This window comes from Triturus cristatus, chromosome 4_2 (assembly GCF_964204655.1).
Source record: "Triturus cristatus chromosome 4_2, aTriCri1.1, whole genome shotgun sequence".
Taxonomy (NCBI): Eukaryota; Metazoa; Chordata; class Amphibia; order Caudata; family Salamandridae; genus Triturus; species Triturus cristatus.
Window position 1 is genome coordinate 240180642 of NC_140586.1, and position 18947 is coordinate 240199588.

An 18947-nucleotide genomic window follows, 5' to 3' on the forward strand; every position below is an offset into this window, starting at 1 on the left:
CAACAATGTCCCACATTTTTACTTTGGACTGAGGAGGCCAATAAACACAAACATGAATCCCAAGTCTGTGGTATGAAACAGACCCAGGAGTAACTGGAGTCCAAGTAGCCGCCTTTGGGTCAGAGTTGGGGCTTGTGCTTAAACTGCTCAGCCTCCTTCCTGTTTATTGCCGCAGAGCTCTAAACCGCAAGATAGAGAAGGACAGCGAGGACCCAAGGAAGGAGGATTTGCTGGAAATTTTCCCCATGCTGGCCAATGGGGCAGGGGTGCACCTAGAAGCTAGGCAGCAACAGGGGCACTAGGAGGCAATGTGCAAGGGAGCACTGTGATGATGCACATTACTAACCGTAGAGCGCTAGATGGAAGTACGTGAATAGCCTGTTGCGATGCAGACTCCACTACTATGTAGGGGACTAGTCCAAGTGTGTTCATTCCACAAATACTGCCCCACAAATACTTGTTTAAGGAGGACTTCAGTCTAATGAGCTAGGAATAGGATTCAGGGGGGAGGCAGAGGCCTCCCCCTACTCTAATGATGCAGGCAATGAATACTCCATTCCACCATTACCCTTCTACTAAGGGATTATCTTGCTCCGGGGATAGAGTCACCGTCCACTTCGCCTGGACAACTTCTGATCTAATGAGCATTAAGAAAAAATTCCCCAACATTACAGAAGACCCTAAGCAAAGCTGTGAAGAATTGCAAAGTGTTTGAAGTGTAAGGACTGAACTAGTATGATTTGAATCAGTTGCTACATCTGATGGGGTGAAGTGATCGATTGGTTGGTTGACAAGTCAGGTTGGCCACGTCAGTATCCCAGGAATGATGGGTCTCTAAAACGGCAAAGGATGCATTGTTGAATGAAGTTGTGGATGTGTACCTGGTGAAAACCAATTGAATTAAAATCTCAAATTGCAAGCTAAAAATGGAGAATAACTGGCAGATTAGAAAGGCTCACGGATGTGTTTGAGAGATATTCGACCGAGATGGCTCTGGAAACAGTAGGTGCTGCTTTCCTGAAGGGATTGTTACCAAATGTGCAGAGTCAAATAATCAATGTTTTTATTGGATGGTTATCTAAAAAAGCTGGCCGAGTTAGTGACTGTTGAAAACCACTGTCATCTGACAAGAATGACAGCAAGAGAATCTTGAATCTAAACGTATGGTTTTGATACCCCAGAATGTGCAATAAAATGTAAAAGGGAGAGTCTGGAAAGGCCCCACTAGGAGTGAACAAATGAGGGGGGCAAGGTGGAGGGCAAGTGGTGAGGGACACAGGAGAAGCAACAGCTATTGGCGGTCAAACATAGGTACGGTGAAGGGAGAAATGCTTGTGATATGTCTAACCACTGGCAATCGCTCGGGGTAGCATTCCAACCCATCGTTCTTTTTCCCACCATGCCACCTATGTGTAGACCCAGCCATATGCGAATCAGTCTTGACCCTACTCTGATAGGAACAGTCCAGCCCAAACTGCTAGGCCTGATCCTCCTTGAACCAGAACACCAGCAACCCAAGACCAGTTTCGTCCTGTTTGGAGCTCGTCAGAGTAAGAAAGTGGGTTTCTGTTGCAGTAACTCCCCCCCCTTTTTTTTGCCTAATAGCTGATGCACTTTTCCTTGTTGTGCCCTGGACTCCTGCCAATCAGGTGCCCAAGGCCTGTGTTCCTTCCCTAAAAACTGCCTATGTGTGAGACAGTGCCATCTTTCTTGCATGGTATGCCCCCACTTTTTGCTGAATTGCTGAATGTACTTTGACTGAGTGTGCCCTGGGCTCCTGCCAATCAGGTGCCCAGGGCCTATGTTCCTTCCCTAAAACACAAAACACAAATTGGCAAACCCTGGCCACATGTCAGCCCCTGGTAAATGGTACCCTAGGTACCCAGGGCCTTGTGACCAGGGAAGGCCTCTAAGGGCTGCAGCACTCATTGTGCCACCCTTAGAGGCCCTGTACCCTAACACACACACCCGTCTTGCAGGCTGAGTGTCTGGATACAAGACAAATCAGAGTCGACATGGCACACATCCCTGTGTGCCATGCCCACAACCTACACTGCCCTGGTATACATCAGCCACCCCTCTAGCTGGGTGCCCTATGCCAGTGGTGTGGGCACAGAGGTAGGAGCCCTGTGCCCCTACAGTACCCAGGTCCATTCCTGGGTCCTGTAAGTGCAGTTCTGCCATCTAAGAGTATATGGTGCTGGGAGCTTGTCAAACACAAACTCCACAGCACCATAATGGCAGCACTGAAGACTGAGAAGTTTGGTATCAAACTTCTCAGCACATTAAACCCACACTGATGCCAGTGTGGGATTTAATGTACCAAGCACCATAGAGGGCATCTTAGAGAGGCCCCCTGAAACCTAAACCTACAATCCACGTCTGTTCAGAGGCTGCCTCGGCTGGCACACAGCAGACATGTTGCTGGGCCCCTGGGTAGGAGAGCCCCTGCTCTCCTGGGTCTGCAACAATGCACATCCTGGGCGAGGTGCTAAATCTCCTCCCCCAGGATGGGCAGGGGGAAGCTTCAAAGGCATGCTGCCTCTGTGAGCTTCCCCAGGCCACTGCAACCCCCCACTCTGGCGGGAAGCTTGGCCGGAAACCCCAAATAAGGACAGGGGATGTGCCAGCCTGCCAACCCCACCCCTCAGGTGGGGGAGGCGAGGTGAAGCACATCTCCGGGCTCTCGCCATCTTGAAGATGGGAAGCCCTGCCCAATCAGGACTAGGCTCCTGCTCCCCTCCCACAGGAGAGAGGCAGGATAGGGGGTGTACCCACCCCAGGACAGGGACCCATTGGCCCCTGCCCTTCACCTACCTGTAACTTCCCTAAATCTAGTATTTAGGGGCACCCTGAACCTTCCTTCCCCAGATTCCAGATTCCAAACTACAAAGAAGAGCAAGAAGAAAGAAGACCTGCCTTGCAGCTGCTAAGAAGAGGAAGATACCAACTGCTTTGGCCTCAGCCCTACCGGCCTGTTGACCCTCGAACCTGCTCCTGCTCCAACCTCACAAACCCCGGAGGACCTGATTACCTTTTGGCTCTAAGCCCCTGAGACTCCCATGAGTAGAGGCTCTACTCAAAACCTACCTCTAATCCCTGGCACCAGCCCGGAACCGCGAACCCAGCACACTCTGCACCAGCCAAGCCTGGCCAGTGCCTGAGTGAACAAAGGCCACGAGGACGACCCCACGGCGACTGTGACCCCGAGTCCGGCACCCAAGGACCTCCCTCGACACTCCTGAAGAAGCCTGCAGCCTCAGAACAAGGTGCCCCCCCCTACCGCGATCAACAGAGGGTAAGATTTCCCGACACCAAAAGGCATCCCTGCACGTGGCGCCCCGCGGCCCCCTGTGCCCAATCCCAGGGTACCTACCTATCCTCCAACTACCCAACTTACCTCTCGAAGTGGTGGTGGCACCTGAAGAATCCTCGTCCCCGAGCTTGCAGTCTTTTTCTAAACCGGAGATTTCCCATTGAAATCAATTGAGCGCCCAAAGGCTCCAAAGCACCCTGCACCAAGCCGCCCGAGTGGCCCTGGCAGTGCAACCTCTACACCTACCTACTTCCCCACTTGCCCTGAGTAAGTGACCAGGAGCCCAGCTCCCACAGCCGCGTGGCTTGCCAGTCAGCAGCCACCAACCAAGGCCCCCCTATCCCTCATAGGATAACATTGGGCCTAACTCTCTCTGCACCCGGCCGCCCTAGAGTCGCTGAGGGTGAACCAACTGTACCTACCTGACCCTGGGGGACCCGAGTCTATGCCCAGAACCTCAACTCTGCCAGTCGAGTACTTACCTTGAAACCGATAACTATATTTTCTTCATAGGGTAACATTGACTGGCTTTTTCCTGAAATTTCTTCTAAGTGTGGACTTTTCAAATCTTAAAATATTCACCAAAAATCAGCCGAGTAACGAAAACGAAAATACTCACCTGCTCTTAGGTGAGCTCCCAGTGCTGGATCTTGGTGCCCAGCACTGACTCTGAAAAATACTTACAACTGTACTTACCTGTAACCCAATTTTCTTCCATAGGAAATCATTGACTGTTTTTCTGTGAAATTTCTTCTAAGTGTCAATTTCTGCAATCTTTAAATATTCTTTAAAAATCGTATAATATCTGAAAACGTAATTACTTTCCTGTTTTGGATAAAGGTCCCAGTACTGAGTCTAGGCACCCAGTACTGGATTACAAAAGTAACGAGAACATACTGTACCTGCAACTTGAATTTTCTTCCATAGGGAATCATTGACTGTTTTCTTTGAAATATTTTCCAAGTGTCAACTTTTAAAATAGCTAAATATTGTTTAAAAATCATCACAGTAATTAAGTCGAATTTCATCACTTGATTCTAAGTACTGACCCAGGACTGAATCTAGGATCCAGTCCTGGAATTCCAAAAGTAATCCTAAAAGTAATCTGTTGCAAATAACTTGAAATGTCCATTGAGCTCAATGCATTGTGGTGTTTAAAATAGAGTTGCCTATTTCAACCACTTGTAACTGTTTACAAAAGTCAAATGCATATTGCAAAATTATTTATATAAAACATCTCATTCTGAGAAAGTATATTTTAAATCCAATTGTTGGTTCTAAAATAAAACAAGCATATATTTTTTATATATAAACCATTGGCCTAGAGTTCAGTTATTGAGTGTGTGAGACCATTTGCTGACTGAGTGTGTACAACAAATGCTTTGCACTGTCCTCTGATACTGCCTTACTGCTCGACCAAGCTACCACTTTAGAGAGTAAGGTTATATCTAACTTTAGCCTCTGTCAAACCCTTGGGGACTGTGGACTCTGTACACCCTGTACCTATTAAGGAACAGTATATACAGAGCCACTTTCTCACAGTCAGTCGAGTGTTCCTTGGTTCCAGTGACACAGTGAGTACAAGACCCACGTCTGGCATACCTTTGCCACTTACGGCAGTACATCAAACACACAAAAGGTGGTGGGAGGAATGCTTGCAATAATTCTAACCACTGGCAGTCGCTCGGGTTAGCATTCCAACCCACCGTTCGTTTGCCCATGCATTCTGTGCCACTGGAACCAAGCTACACTTGACTGATGAGCCCCAATCAGGATAAACAGAATCTCGGGTTGCTTGTGTACCGGTTCTGGGAGAACCTGGCATGGCAGTTCAGGCTGGACTTTATCTTTTGGAGCTAGAAGGAGACTGATTTGCATATGGCTGGGTCCTATCTGAGGTAGCATGGTGGGCAAAAAAGCGAAGGGTTGGAATGCTACCCGGAGTGATTGCCAGTGGTTATATTTATTGCAAGTGTTCATCCCATCACCTTTTGTGTGCCATGTGCGGGAGGGTCATGTTTTGCCTGCATCGAGGCATTGGAAAATGGATTGTCCTAATGTGCTTCAGATGTGCCTTGCACTACTGACCCACTCAAATTTATCAGGTCATACAGAACTGTCATCCGGATTACTAGGCCAGCCCAAGAGGTGAAGGATGTTCTCTGAATACCATGATTCGTGTAGACCAGACTGTCCCTATGTTGATTGTTTGATGAATGGTAAACGCACTACTTGTCTTATTGTTACTGGACCAAGCTGCTCTGCCCTGAACATTTCTGAATTCCTTTCATTACCTCTCTCGGGATGTTCATGGATGCAGATAGTATTCCAAATTGGTGTGTTCCACACCACGCTTCTGACCATGCTTCCATCAGCCTTGGTTTCATCACAGATAAGCATGCGTTCTTATTGAGCTGCTTATCTATTGGACTGAGCTATCCTATGCAAACTTAATTGCACTGTTTCATGTACTCCCAATGGAGTCGAATACGATGTGCCTCACAACGGGAAGGATGAAGGCCTTGCACTGCTAATGGAAACAGATTGTTATCCTGTTACCAATAACCATGAAATGTCTACAGAATTAGAAGGATTGCTTTCACATGCACCCTCCATGTTATGGTCCACACGGGCCAATGATGTGGGGTACATCTCCCCAAGGTACCCAATACAGTGGTTGCCTCTTCCAACTGAATAGCCAGGGCTGGTTTCTGTTCCCAGTCCGGCCCTGATCGCAGCTTAAATGATGGAGGCTCCCGCAAGGCTTGACACAGTCTACTTATATCTTTTCCCAATCCTTAAAGAAGAATGTGTACACTTTGGTCTTTCTCAGGGGCGTACTTTAGTATGTTGGAAATCTCTTGTTTGCCTCTGTTACCCCAGACCACTGCAAGGATGACTCGGTCTGTCCTCTTGCTGAATTTTCATTGTAGGTTCATAAGGCTTCAAAGGAGAAACTGCAGTTTTTCCTTCCCGGGGTGCATTGTCTGGGCCATGAAATGTCTGCTAGAAAAAGCCACGGTGATCGTTTCCCAGGTAAGAACATTCTTGAGGTAAACTACCATTACTACGCGGCCACTACTTCGAATTGCCATTTGTACGCATCTTTTACTTCGCAGGTACCATTACTACGCATGCTTTAACTAGGCATGCTTCTACTAACCAAATACCGCTACTACGCAACGTATACGCATCAACGTGAAAACGTCATAAGGAAGTTCGGGAAAATGAGGAAGAGAAGCATGCAACCTAGCTGTACAGGTGAGAAAATTTAAAAAATAATGAATTACGTTAGTCGATGAACTGTCTAATGTGATGTGAGATGACGCTGGTTATTCTCATTAGTGCCGAAAATAAAAATAAAAAGATATTTAAAAGAGAAGAAGAAAACCAAGAAAGGTAGCAAGAGGAAGGCCATAGTTGTGTCTCTGTGGTCCGTAGGTCGGTGACCGAGTTGTGGTTATGGGGCATACTTATAGCACACTAGGTAAATGCACCTGCAGTAGTGAGCGGCGAGCAATATGCAGTTTACAAGTATGCTCACTAAGGGTTTTCTTATACTTTACATGTCTGCAAAATAAATATATGGTAGATGGGTATTATTGAAATTAATCAAAGGTGCACGTATCCGCAAGAGCAGTATGTTCTATATGCAAATAAACTGGTGATGAATAGAGGGTTTCCTGGTACATGTTGAGACCAGTTTAAAACATGCTGGGTAGGGACTGTGATGGCATTGAACTGCCATCAGCAACAGATAAAGATTAGATTTAGAATTAAGAACAATGTTAAAAAAGAGGGAAAATAAGTGAATGGAATATTAAATTAAAAGTGCAGAGTGTAAGTGGAAAGAAAAATTAAACTACGATAAATGGTGAAAAAAAGACACATTAACAGAAATGTTTAAAATTATGTTTTGTAATGCCAAAATAACATTGTGTGTAAATAAAACTTGATTTTCCCACGGTTTATCAATGGTTTGAAATGACACAATTGGCCTTTTTCATATTTTAGGAAAATGAAGAACGTAGACGTAAGAACGTCATTTGGAGGATCGACGCTCTATTGACGAGAAGCATAGAAGACCGCTGTACAGGTAACACCTTTAAAAAGATTACTTTATTTGTTTGTCGAGGTACTTCTCAATAGAAGGTGAGTGGAGGGAGGATAGTTGGATTAGTGAGGAGTAGAAAAGTAACATATTTGTAAATGGAAGAAAAAAAGTAAACGAAGAAAGGTAGCAAGCAGGACGAAGTCAGAACTTTTGCTCTAGTTATGAATGCATTGTAGTTGTATGCGTTATATTTTATTGCGAAGTAAAAGCATTTTTATTAAATTTCTAAGCAGTTGCGAAATAAAAGCATGCGCACTAAAAACGTGCATTGTAATGGTATTTGCGAAGTTAAAACTTCGCACTAAAAGCATGCAAAGTATTGGTTTGTGTAGTAACAACTTATATTCTTTTCTTGGGTATGGCTGGGTACCACAGACAGTAGATCCTTGTGTATGACACTATGGCAGAGCCCCTACAGAATTCTGTTTAAAAGGGTGTCCCCGAACCTTTGTTGTGGTCTAGAGAGGCCAGGCACGCCTTACCTTAAATAAAGCAGGCTATTGCCTCTCTCCCTGCTCATGGGCTCCATCATTTTGCAAAACGATTTACCCCGTATTGTCATGAATGTGATGGATTAATAATAATAAATTTGGTTGTTGAGGTACTGGTGCAGGATCATGGGGATCAGAAAACAGACAACGTCATACGATTCTCCGTGCCTCCATTCTGTAGCTGCTGCACCCATCGTGTTCAAGCATCTGGAAAAATTGTGTAGAGTTCCACCATGATTGTTGCTGTTCCCTACTCTGCTGCTCTTCTCCTTTCCACTAATACTCGGCACTTTTCTACAGCCAGATTGTCCCAGTACGAAATTCTGTTGCTATTTGCCTCCTATATCACCGTAATCCATTGCCCTACCTTCACCCAGCGTGTCTGCCGCCCACTAGCACGGAGAGAGAACCTCGGTATCGTCTTATGTAAGTGAGCATGTAATAAAGCAACATGTTGTCGAATGCCAAACTGTGAACTAGAGTATTTTGTTGATGGATTATGCTTATAAATTATGGTGGTCAGCTGGTTCCCAGTTCCGCTATATGTCCGATATATTAAAAGGTCCACAGCCACCGCTTGCCTGATGCGAAGTATTTATTCAGAGCCTTGCATGACTTTGGCCTTCTCTCGATGCGGAGGGGGTTCTAAAATTCTGCAGGTACCCCAATAAAGAATGCCTGCATGTCCAACACTTATTGAACGCTTTACTATTACTGTAGAAAAGTGCGGTTGTTAAATGTGCAGCGCACCAGACTTCTTCTGATGAAGTGTCTCAAGGACATGCCTTCGCTGACTCTGCGGCTTGAAAAGCTGCTTTGTCTAAAACCAGTGGTGCTGCTATAAATGTTGTTCAAACCAATTTGTTCCCCGCACTCTCCTCTAAAGATTTGTTGCAGGATCAAGCCTCTGAAAGCAAGAAACAGTTTTGGACGTACAAGAATTGTGCAAGGAGCTCGGAAGGAGTATTGAAGGACAGCTCCGGGTGTGTAGTTGCACCAACATTTCTACTTCCTAACCTTGCGTTGTTGTTTGTACCATGTAACGTGGAGCCGGCCATGTCGGTATGGATGCCATGATCCTTCACATAACCGAGGATGCATGTGGACTATGAGGATGATATTAGCCTCATTGGTTGGATTGTAAATCTCTCTGTGTCTCTTGTTAGCAACAGATTCCTCTGTTACGGATGAAGACCCTCGCCCCTTGGGTGGCATGCTTCATCATAGGGTTCCTCCTCACACATCTCACGAGGGCTTGTGGTGTGGGATAAAACTTCCACGGAGGGGGAAGGAACTCTTTGAAAGGATCGTTTAGCAGGGTCCCTTTGTAAGCTAGAGGTATGGGTGGGTAGGGCAGAGTGCAAATATGGAAGAAACATAATTTAAAACTACCTCACGGTGGATTGGTAACTGGATTTATTGTATATCCCCAAGAGATAAGATTGAAACTAAGAGGAAAGCAGCACCTTCCACCCACTCAGTATGCATGAGTCAGCCAGCACCTGCCTCATTGATGTCGTAAAAAGTCATACGACATTCTTCAGGTCTATGTGTATAGTCACTTTGCCATTAGTGTAAAAACGCAATGTTTGATATAGGACATTAAATGAGTAGATCCAGTCTTCCACAAGACTGTGGCAATGTCCACTGTTGTCTTCACCTCCAAAACGTCGTGTGTGTGTGTCAACTCGAGTCATTCAGGCTGGGGCGTACATACCTTTGACTTTAGGGTACGCTGTACAATGCCTTATCTGCCCGGTTAAACAGCTTCCGTGGCTACGGTTCTGTGGATAACTGGTTATACTCATTTTACTTTTACTACAAATGAAACATTGCATTTCTCCACTAATCTCAGAGTGACTATACATATGGTCCTGATGAATGCCGTACACCTTTTTTGGGGGGTTTCAATGAGGCAGAAACATGTCGACCACTGCATAACAACTGTGTTGAAGGTGTTAGTCGCCTCTTAGTTTTAATCCTATCCCTTGGGGATACAGAATGTTAGCAACCGATCCACCAAGAGTTAGTTTTAGTTTATGTTCCTTCCATATTTGCCCTCTGCAGTACATACCCACACCTCTAGCTCTCTCAGGGACCTAGCTGAACCATCCTTCAAATAGCTCCTTCTCCCTCGGTGTAGGTTGTAGCCAACACCATGAGCCCTTGCGAGTCGTTGAGGAGGAATCCTTTGATAAAGCATGCCACCCAAGGGTGGGTGAGGATTTCCGTCCTTAAGACCATGCTAGATGTGCAATCCAACCATTGAGGTTTATGATCATACCAACAGAAAGCGTGAATCTTTGGTTCATGTGTGTTATAGACAGGAGATGTGTACACCTGGTATTTAAACACTCCTTTCTGACCCTCCTGTGTGTTTTGACTTCTCACAGTCTTCTGTCCTGAAGAGCCCGGCATCCCCTCATTAGTGTCTATAGTTCCAGTTGTATCAAATGTATTTTCCTTCACTCTTTGAGTTGAGAGAAAAGTGTATACATATAGTGCCAAAATGTATGGATTTTAGCATTACACGCTCCAGCCGACCAGGCGGAGAAGCTCTGGCCCTTTTCAAGGGCCATTTGCCCTCAGAATGTTTTTTGTGCTTGCTGGATATTTTACATTATACATGTGTTAAACGTCTGTGAGGGTCCATACGTGTCTGTTTTATTTCATAAGTGTGAGGCTGAAGGATAGCAGTGCCCGGGGATGTACTTTATTGCACCAATTGATACATGAGATAATAGCAATGCAGGGAGATGCCCTTTCTACTGCACAGTGTCCCGGCGAGCTGGGATAACATTGTCTGGGTTTATTTCTCCTGTGGGGTGGCTCAGTGAGACAGAAGTGTAGATTCGCTGCATCTGCACGGTGCCAAGAACAGAAGGGTAGAAATGCCCGGGGTGTTCTTCGATGTAGGCACCCTGAGGCTAGAAATGTCTTGGGATGTCCTTTAGTCCCTTCAGTGATGCAGTGTCCATGGCATGGAAGGGTGACCGCGCCCGGACAATCTCATTTCTGTCCAGTGATGTGTTAAGATTTATGATAGGAGTAGCTGAAGCTGTCTTTTATTCTGTGCGGGTATAATAATATCTGGGATAGCGTTCAGCCCACTGCGCGATGCAGTGAAATCAGGCACTTTCCCAGTGGATTACAGTGCCGTCGAAGGGGAGAAATGTCTGCGAATGTCCTTAATTCTGGGCACCGATTCAGTGAGAGCGACATGCCTGTGGTAGTTCTGTATCCCTTGCATTTGTATAGCAGAATATACATGTCTGTAGATGGTTTTAATCCCTGCAGTGACGCAGTGTTACCGGAGAGCACTGCCTTAGAATGTTATTTATCCCGTGCAGTGATGCTGTAACACTAAAGATAGAATTGCCTAGATTTTTTAAAAATCTCGTGCAGTGACAAAATGAGGATAGAAATCCCTAAAAACATCTAGGATTTCCTGCTGCGTGATGGAACGAAAGAAATGTCTGGGGATGAATTTTCTTACCTATTATGATGCAGTGATCTAAGATAGCTGTGACTTAGAAAGTTATATTTCCAGTTCAGTGATGACGTAGGGTTGGTATGACTCTAGTGAGCAGGCTCTCGTGCCCTGTTTTCTTTTCCCCTTGCATATGACAATTGTGTGTTCACTGAGAGCGCTCTGTTTACATGCCTTGAGACCCCAGAGCATGGTTCAGGGATTAGCCTCATGGGAATGGCTCATACATGCCAACCAGGGCCGGCTCTAGGGCGGTGCGACCGGTGCCACCGCACCAGGTGCTGACTTAAGGGGGTGCCATGTTTGCAAGTGTTTTGGTTTTAAAAGCAACTGCTGCCTAGTTCTTCGCCTCCACCAATTTCCAGGCAACAATAAAAATGTCAAGATAGTAATGTTCTTCCTGGACAGAAATCGGAGTTTTGTCTAGTTGAGGTTTTTGACTGATCATAAAAAAACACAGAGAATTCGTATGCCTGCTCCAAAGAGCGTGTACCGTGCAGATCACGAAGTGCATATAATGTAAATAGGTCATTGGGTTACTGCTTTTCTAAGGGACATCCTTTTGTTACTTGCAGTTTATAAGTTAAAATCCCAATATAGAACAGTGAATTATTAACTGTCATCAAAGAACTGCATTCACACTGCAAAGTATAGATTAATGTTGCCAAAAGGATTAATTTGAGTAGAAATTGATTCTTCTTATCAATTGAGAACCCCCAATTATGGTGTTTCGTTATCGATTCTGAGTGTGCGCTTCTCCAGATCAAGCACTCTTACACTATACTGCCGACCAGTATGGATGGCCTATGACTCCTACACCTTGTAGTATTCCGGCTGATGTAATATTTCCTATACAGTGATTTGCACATGTTTGATTGAATGTCTCTGTGTACTGTGTGTGTGATGCAAAGTGCTCTGACACCCTACACTGGTCTGAGTGGCACTATATAACTAATTAAATGCATCGGAAAGAGAGTGGTTATGGAGACTTGAGGGGCACTGTTAAAGGGTGTTAGTGAGGAAGTCCGTGGCGGAGGTGGTCATTGGGGGTGCCAACAAGCACCGGGTGCCACCAGTGCTAAAGCTGACCCTGTTGCCAACCCTCCCATTTCAGGCAGGAGGCTAGTGATTTCAAAGCTACTCTCCTGCCTCCCGATTCCTGCATACAGCCACCCGATTCTGATTGCCAAATCATGATCAGCTGGAAACAAGGCAACTTGGGCTTGGAAATATTTATCCTGAGCCGGAACGCATTGCCCTTAATTTGTGGAGGGGGAGATTAGAGGGTGTGACAAACCTCGATATTTAATTTTCGGCAGTTTTGCACAGTGCTTACAAAAGAGTGTAGAACTCTGTTTTTGTTTGCGCTATGTTATTAAACTGCCAAAAATAGAATGCTGATTGCCTGTCACCGTACATGCCAATAGACCGTTTCAGACAGCTTGCCTCTGCTTCAGTCTAAATCAATAGGGAAGTCATCTTCTCCCGACTCTTTTTTTTCTTCTTCAATCGCCCACTTGCCTGCTCTAAAATGCTGGCATGTATGATGGCTGTCTGTGGTGGCAGCGCTGATTCTAGTAAATAACAAGCATTAAAAATGCAATTGGTCTCGCCTTTAGTCATTTGCTTTGCTATACAATACCATTAGCAAAGCAAATGGCTTTAACTTAATCAAAGGCAAGGCCTATTGCATTTTCAATGCTTGTTCTGGACTGCAGTGACACCAGACACATCGATGTGCGCATCGTTACACTTCTCACTAGTGGAGAAGTTACAGCATGCCAGGTGAGCACATCGATGTGCGCAAGCTCACACTGTTCACTTTTCACTAGTGGAGAAGTTACGACATGACTTCATGCCAGGTGAGCGTTGTAGGGGAAGGGAAATCCTTTAAAGAGTAATTTTTTCTCTGGATTTCCCTTCTCTGTTTGAAACTCAGGAGCAGCAGCATTGTTGTGGTGTCACCAGGGCTGTAAGTAGATGTTTTTTCAATATTATATACAAGCCATAGTCGCTGCTTATTTATCTTATGCAAGTAACAACCATTGACAAAGCCAATAGTCCTGACTGGTTGTAGGTATGATGTTACTTGTTGTATCATATATATGGATGCAATGACAGAAACAGTAAAATACAAGTCGGGCAACACTATGCTAAGCACAGATGTTTAGCTTATGTGTTTTCAATCCACATCCTTAATCATATTGACCACGCCCCTTTGAGAGACCCCCTAGATTTTTCATCCCACTTAAAGCCCTGCACAATGTAAGTAAGTGCTTACAAGCAGCATGAATCTGAATTCAACTACATACTGAAACGTGCAGAAGGGAAAGCAAGCAGCAGCATGGGAAAGCCAACCAGCACAGTGTGGAGGTCGAAAAGTATTTCAAAACCTCATTAGCTTCTGTGCTGTATTTACCTTGCGTTACAACAAACAAATGATGGACGGAATGCTGACAATGCATACATTCTCCCCCAGTCAAGAGATCTGGGTTAAATCCATCGTTCTTTTGCCCACTACACCACCCCAGTTCAGACATGGCCATATGCAAATCAGTCTTGACCCTGTGCCTCATGGGAACAGTCCAGCCCGAACTGCCAAGCCATGTCTTCCCTGGACCGGAATCAAGCATCCTAGGACCGGTTTCTGGCTATCAGCCGTCATCAGCCAGGATAGCTTGACTCCAGTGGCGTAGTGAGCACGGGTCCCACGTCTGGGAATACCCATCCCACTTAGGGCGAAAAGCGTTACAACAAACAAATGATGGACGGAATGCTGACAATGCATACATTCTCCCCCAGTCAAGAGATCTGGGTTAAATCCATCGTTCTTTTGCCCACTACACCACCCCAGTTCAGACATGGCCATATGCAAATCAGTCTTGACCCTGTGCCTCATGGGAACAGTCCAGCCCGAACTGCCAAGCCATGTCTTCCCTGGACCGGAATCAAGCATCCTAGGACCGGTTTCTGGCTATCAGCCGTCATCAGCCAGGATAGCTTGACTCCAGTGGCGTAGTGAGCACGGGTCCCACGTCTGGGAATACCCATCCCACTTAGGGCGAAAAGCGTTACAACAAACAAATGATGGACGGAATGCTGACAATGCATACATTCTCCCCCAGTCAAGAGATCTGGGTTCAAGACTGATTTGCATATGGCCATGTCTAAACTGGGGTGGTGTAGTGGGCAAAAAAACGATGGATTTAACCCAGATCTTTTGACTGGGGGAGAATGTCTGCATTGTCAGCATTCCGTCCATCATTTGTTTGTTGTAACGTATTTACCTTGCAGCCTCAACTGGCCCTCTTCAATCACCTCGTTGCAGCACCACTTCCAAGCCAATGAATAAAGCTGCTGGGTTGCAGTCCGTGCACGAGCACACCGGTACCTGTTGTTATTCAGTTCATCTCGTGCTGCCTGAGTTCAAAAGCTACGCACATCTCCTGCCCTGGACGTATACTTCTGGCGCACTCACCCAACACGCCACACTAGCCCACACCCTGCATAAGGAAATCACATCTGTCAAGTGCACCTCTCACCCCACGATGCACAGATTCACTCGAGCTGCACAAAGCAATGGGCTCCCACTGACGGTCAAACGTGCAGCAGTTTTTAACCAGACTTGAGAGCTGCTGTAAATGTAATGAAAATAAATTACCGTAATGCCAATCCTAGGTCAGAGTTATAAAACACAAATTTGAAAGCATGTTCAGTAGTATTTACTAGCAGCAGCGAAAGACAAGAACATACTGATACAGCTGCCTGTGGAGGCTTTCTGTAATGTAGACAGCGTGCTAAGCATAACATAGGAGGGTCACTTTGCGACATTCTTTAATCAGTGCCCCTTGAAGCGTGCCTCTTAGTTGAAAGCACGTTGGGACTAGGGCCGTTGATAGGTGGGGGCTGGAGGGCAAAGTATACAGGAGAACAAGCTGGCTCCGTGGAGCCGACGGGGGAGGGAAGGTGAAAGCCGAGATGCATGCGCTGTGTAATTCGAGCCGACGGGGACCAGAGATGTGCACGCGTACGGAGTGCACATCTCCTGTCTGTACGCGTGCACATCTTCTGTCCGCGCGTGCCACCTCTTTTCTCACTTCGCTAGAGAAACCAGCAACAATAGATCTCGCCAAGGCCCGAGACCTATTGGCTATGACAATGCTTCAGGCCGGCCCTAATCTCAGCAGGGTGACCTTCAGGAAAATGCTGGTCCAGCATCACCTGATATCAGTTGTTGCTACCCCAGTCCAAACTAGTACCACAACGGTAGCTTTCTCGATACTATGTACAGAAGTATCGTTTATACCGTGAGAAGGGCTCTCAAGTTACTTAGACGAGAATGCCCCATTGCATAGATCTGACGTGCCTTCTAGCCACCCCGAGGCTACCAGGAACCCTTCCCTTAGCCTAGCGGCTTGCTCGCTTATCTCAAGTTGCCCTGTCTCAGAAAGAGCTGCCATTGTTAGTTGTTCGTTGCGGTTTTCAGTACACTCCGTTGTACAATACAGTCAAACAAGCAAACAAGCAAATTGACTGCTGCACCGTTCACCCTGACTCAGTTTTATAGGTGGTGACACCTCCGCTCTCCCACCTGATTCACAGCGCTGCAACGGCAACCACACGTCCCTTCTGCAACTCATCCTTTCTGCACGGAGACCATACTTCACCACAGACAGGAAAAGATGTCATATTTCCGCCGATCCATATTTGATGCTCCAAAATCCACCTCCCTACCGCTATCCCATGACGGAAGTGGAAGCTCTTTCCATTCTTAGAGTTCCTATTTTCACCAGCACAGGCCCCGTGGTTGCCAGTGGTACAGTTCACATATATTTCTGCATTTCAGTTTTCACAGACGAAGCATCATGGAATCCTCAACTACTATTTTTTTTATGAAGACAATGAAACAGTAGGCACAGTTAAAAACAAGGAAAAAACGCACGCAAAAAAAAGCGCTCGCCAGTTAGCCACTGTTTATTTTTGCATTGCGCTGTCACTTTAAGCACGATGCAAAAATAACCATGCGGCCTGCTTTCCTTCTGCCATGAAAGGTTTCTTGTTTTTATAGGGCCATGTGTTTGAAACACATGAACCCATAAAGATAAGAAAGATTTTACCACAAACGTAAACCAAGCGAGCCAGTCCAACCTGGACGGCTCTAAAAGAGAAAACTGTACGTCACTGGAAGCTCTTTTCCAATGGCTGGCCACCGTTTAGCATAAACGGTGACGCCAGCCAATGGAAAAGAGAGGCGTGGCTTAAACCCCTCTAGTGAAATCTACCCTAACTCATTAAATCTCGCCAGTGAGACTGCGCATGTCTACGCAGCCTACGCCAGGCGAGACCTAAAAATGTCTTTATTACTGTCTGCTTTAGGGGAATATGACTCTCTGCCTCCCCCGTTTAAAGGTTTCTTCTGCCAGTTTGTCATAACCACTTCACTTCCGTTTGTGCGTGTGTCTGTCTACAAGAGAGATGAGGGTTTGGGAGAAGCTGTCCAAGTCCTCTGTCAGTCAGGAAGTCTGCATTCTGCATTGAACCATTCATCCCTTCTCCCTGGAGTTTCACTGTGGCTCGGTGCAGAGGAGGCGTCCTGTTCACCATTCTTGCCTTGTGTTCTCCCGCCAGAGTGCTACTAGCTCCGCCCTCTCTTCCTGCCTCAAACTGTGGCACAAAAGTTCCCTCTGGCTGTCTGGGCCTAGTAAACAGTAGCAACGAGACTGCTGAAAATCAGCCCAGAGAAGCCTCCAGGTGTCCAGGCGATCATGCGGTGGTCATGCACAGTCCTACTGGAGGAGCCCCATGAATTCACAGTCCGCACTAGAGCTGATGGGTGAGTTCTGGGGGTGAATGCTGGGAAGTCTGCCCTGCTCAGGGGGCAGGAGTTATCGCCCCTCCAGTGTGTTTGGGACGTTTGCAGTGTGTTCATGTCCTTTCTGTTATATGTAGAATAGTCGCAGTGCGTATGTTTGTATTAACATGTACATAGTATATTGTGTGTATGTTTCTAGTGCACATGTATGTGTGTCAGGAGTAGATGATTGTGTGTTTTCATATGTTTATGGGCCTGATTTAAAGTTTGCCAGATGGGATACTCTGTCACAAACGCGACGGATATTCCTTCCACTGAATTGCAAGTGCTGTAAGATAAAATACTGTTGCAATACGGTGGATGGGATAGCCATCACGTGTGTGATGGAAGTGTCAGTGTGATATGTGTGCGTATTTGTGTGTGTTTGTGGGTGAGTGCATTTTTCTCACTAAAGGACATACCATGCAAGTCAGCTTTGCTAAAGCCCATAGGCACTACAAGCTTCAAGCCGCAAATCACGTGTTGGGTAAGAACCGTATTACTATTTCCAAAAGTAAGTAAAGAAGGGTGTGTGCAGCTTGCAGACTTTATGCTTTGCAGCAAAGTACACAAGCACACTTGATCATTATACACAACCACTACAACCATCCAGACCTGGCATTTCCCACCCAGTGATACACTAGCCGTGTATTCAGCCTACAGGCCCCTTCAGATGACCTGAAACACTCTGCTACTGTTCGCATCACCCTTGTGATGCGCTGTTCGAGGATATGTGAGGTGCCCTGACGGATATATCATAAAAGATTGTTAAGCACTGGTATAATTTAATGGCTGAGAAATCTACACTCTGCAGCGTAAAAGGCAGTGCCTTAACAAGGCCAGTCCTCTGAAAAGGCACCTATAACTAAGTACATTATTTTAATTCAATGATTTGGTGGCACTTGATTGTACAACTGGGGACGCCAATGCACTAGGAGGTTTTGACTATTAACTGTAATGCTAATAATCTGACTATCAGTGTTTGATAAACTCAGGCGACGAATTTAAGGAACAAGAAATCCAGTTTCAGTTGAAAAATTAGCGAGATGAAGCTCTAAAAATGTATTCCCTTATACATGTCTTGGAGTTCGATTTAACGAAAATCTAACCCTCAAAGAGCATGGACTTAAAGGGCCTTCTTACGAGTTACTCGTAATATTACGACCCATGCGCAAACTTCTGTTTATACAAGAGGTGGAACTACGAGTTTGAAAGTATTTAACTCCTCCTATAATTATCGGATGTGTTAAATATTTAAACCTTCGTGAAATATTGGCATTTCAAACCTCCCGAAATTTAATAGGGAGGGGAGAACCATACGGTAATTACCCGAACATTCGGATTTTGGTGCGATAAACATCAAAATGTGAATGTTATTCTGCAGAAATACGGAATATGGTACCTAATTATCGCACCCGATAAATACGGAACCCCATGGTATTGTTATTTACCAGGTGAGATAAATAGCGCCTATCCTTGTAATCAGGCCCTTATTGTTCAACAAGTGTTTGAGTCCTGCATTAGGACTCGGCCGTGTAATTGAAAATGTGTAGGGTTATCTGTTAAACCAATGCTGAACTTGGCTTACATTCACAAAAATGCACCTTCTGTTTCTTATGGCAGAGCCAGATTAACAGGGACGACTGGGAACCGAAACCAGCCCTGGCAAATTGCTCGGCCGGCCC

The 18947-nt window shown here is 45.7% G+C and overlaps 1 protein-coding gene across 3 annotated transcripts in view; it reads left to right on the forward strand.

The window, feature by feature from the left end:
• The window catches only part of GALR3 (galanin receptor 3), a 333989-nt gene that overhangs the window by 136685 nt on the left and 178357 nt on the right, over positions 1–18947 (forward strand). Inside the window, exons 3-6 of one of the 3 annotated variants that reach the window (XM_085601386.1) lie at positions 6250–6352; positions 6436–6577; positions 7331–7412; positions 8222–8347. The gene's annotated coding sequence lies outside the window, so the exon portion shown is untranslated. Of the gene's footprint in view, positions 1–6249; positions 6353–6435; positions 6578–7330; positions 7413–8157; positions 8348–18947 lie in introns of those variants that run through there. The other 2 variants (XM_085601388.1, XM_085601390.1) reach the window with 2 other exon arrangements.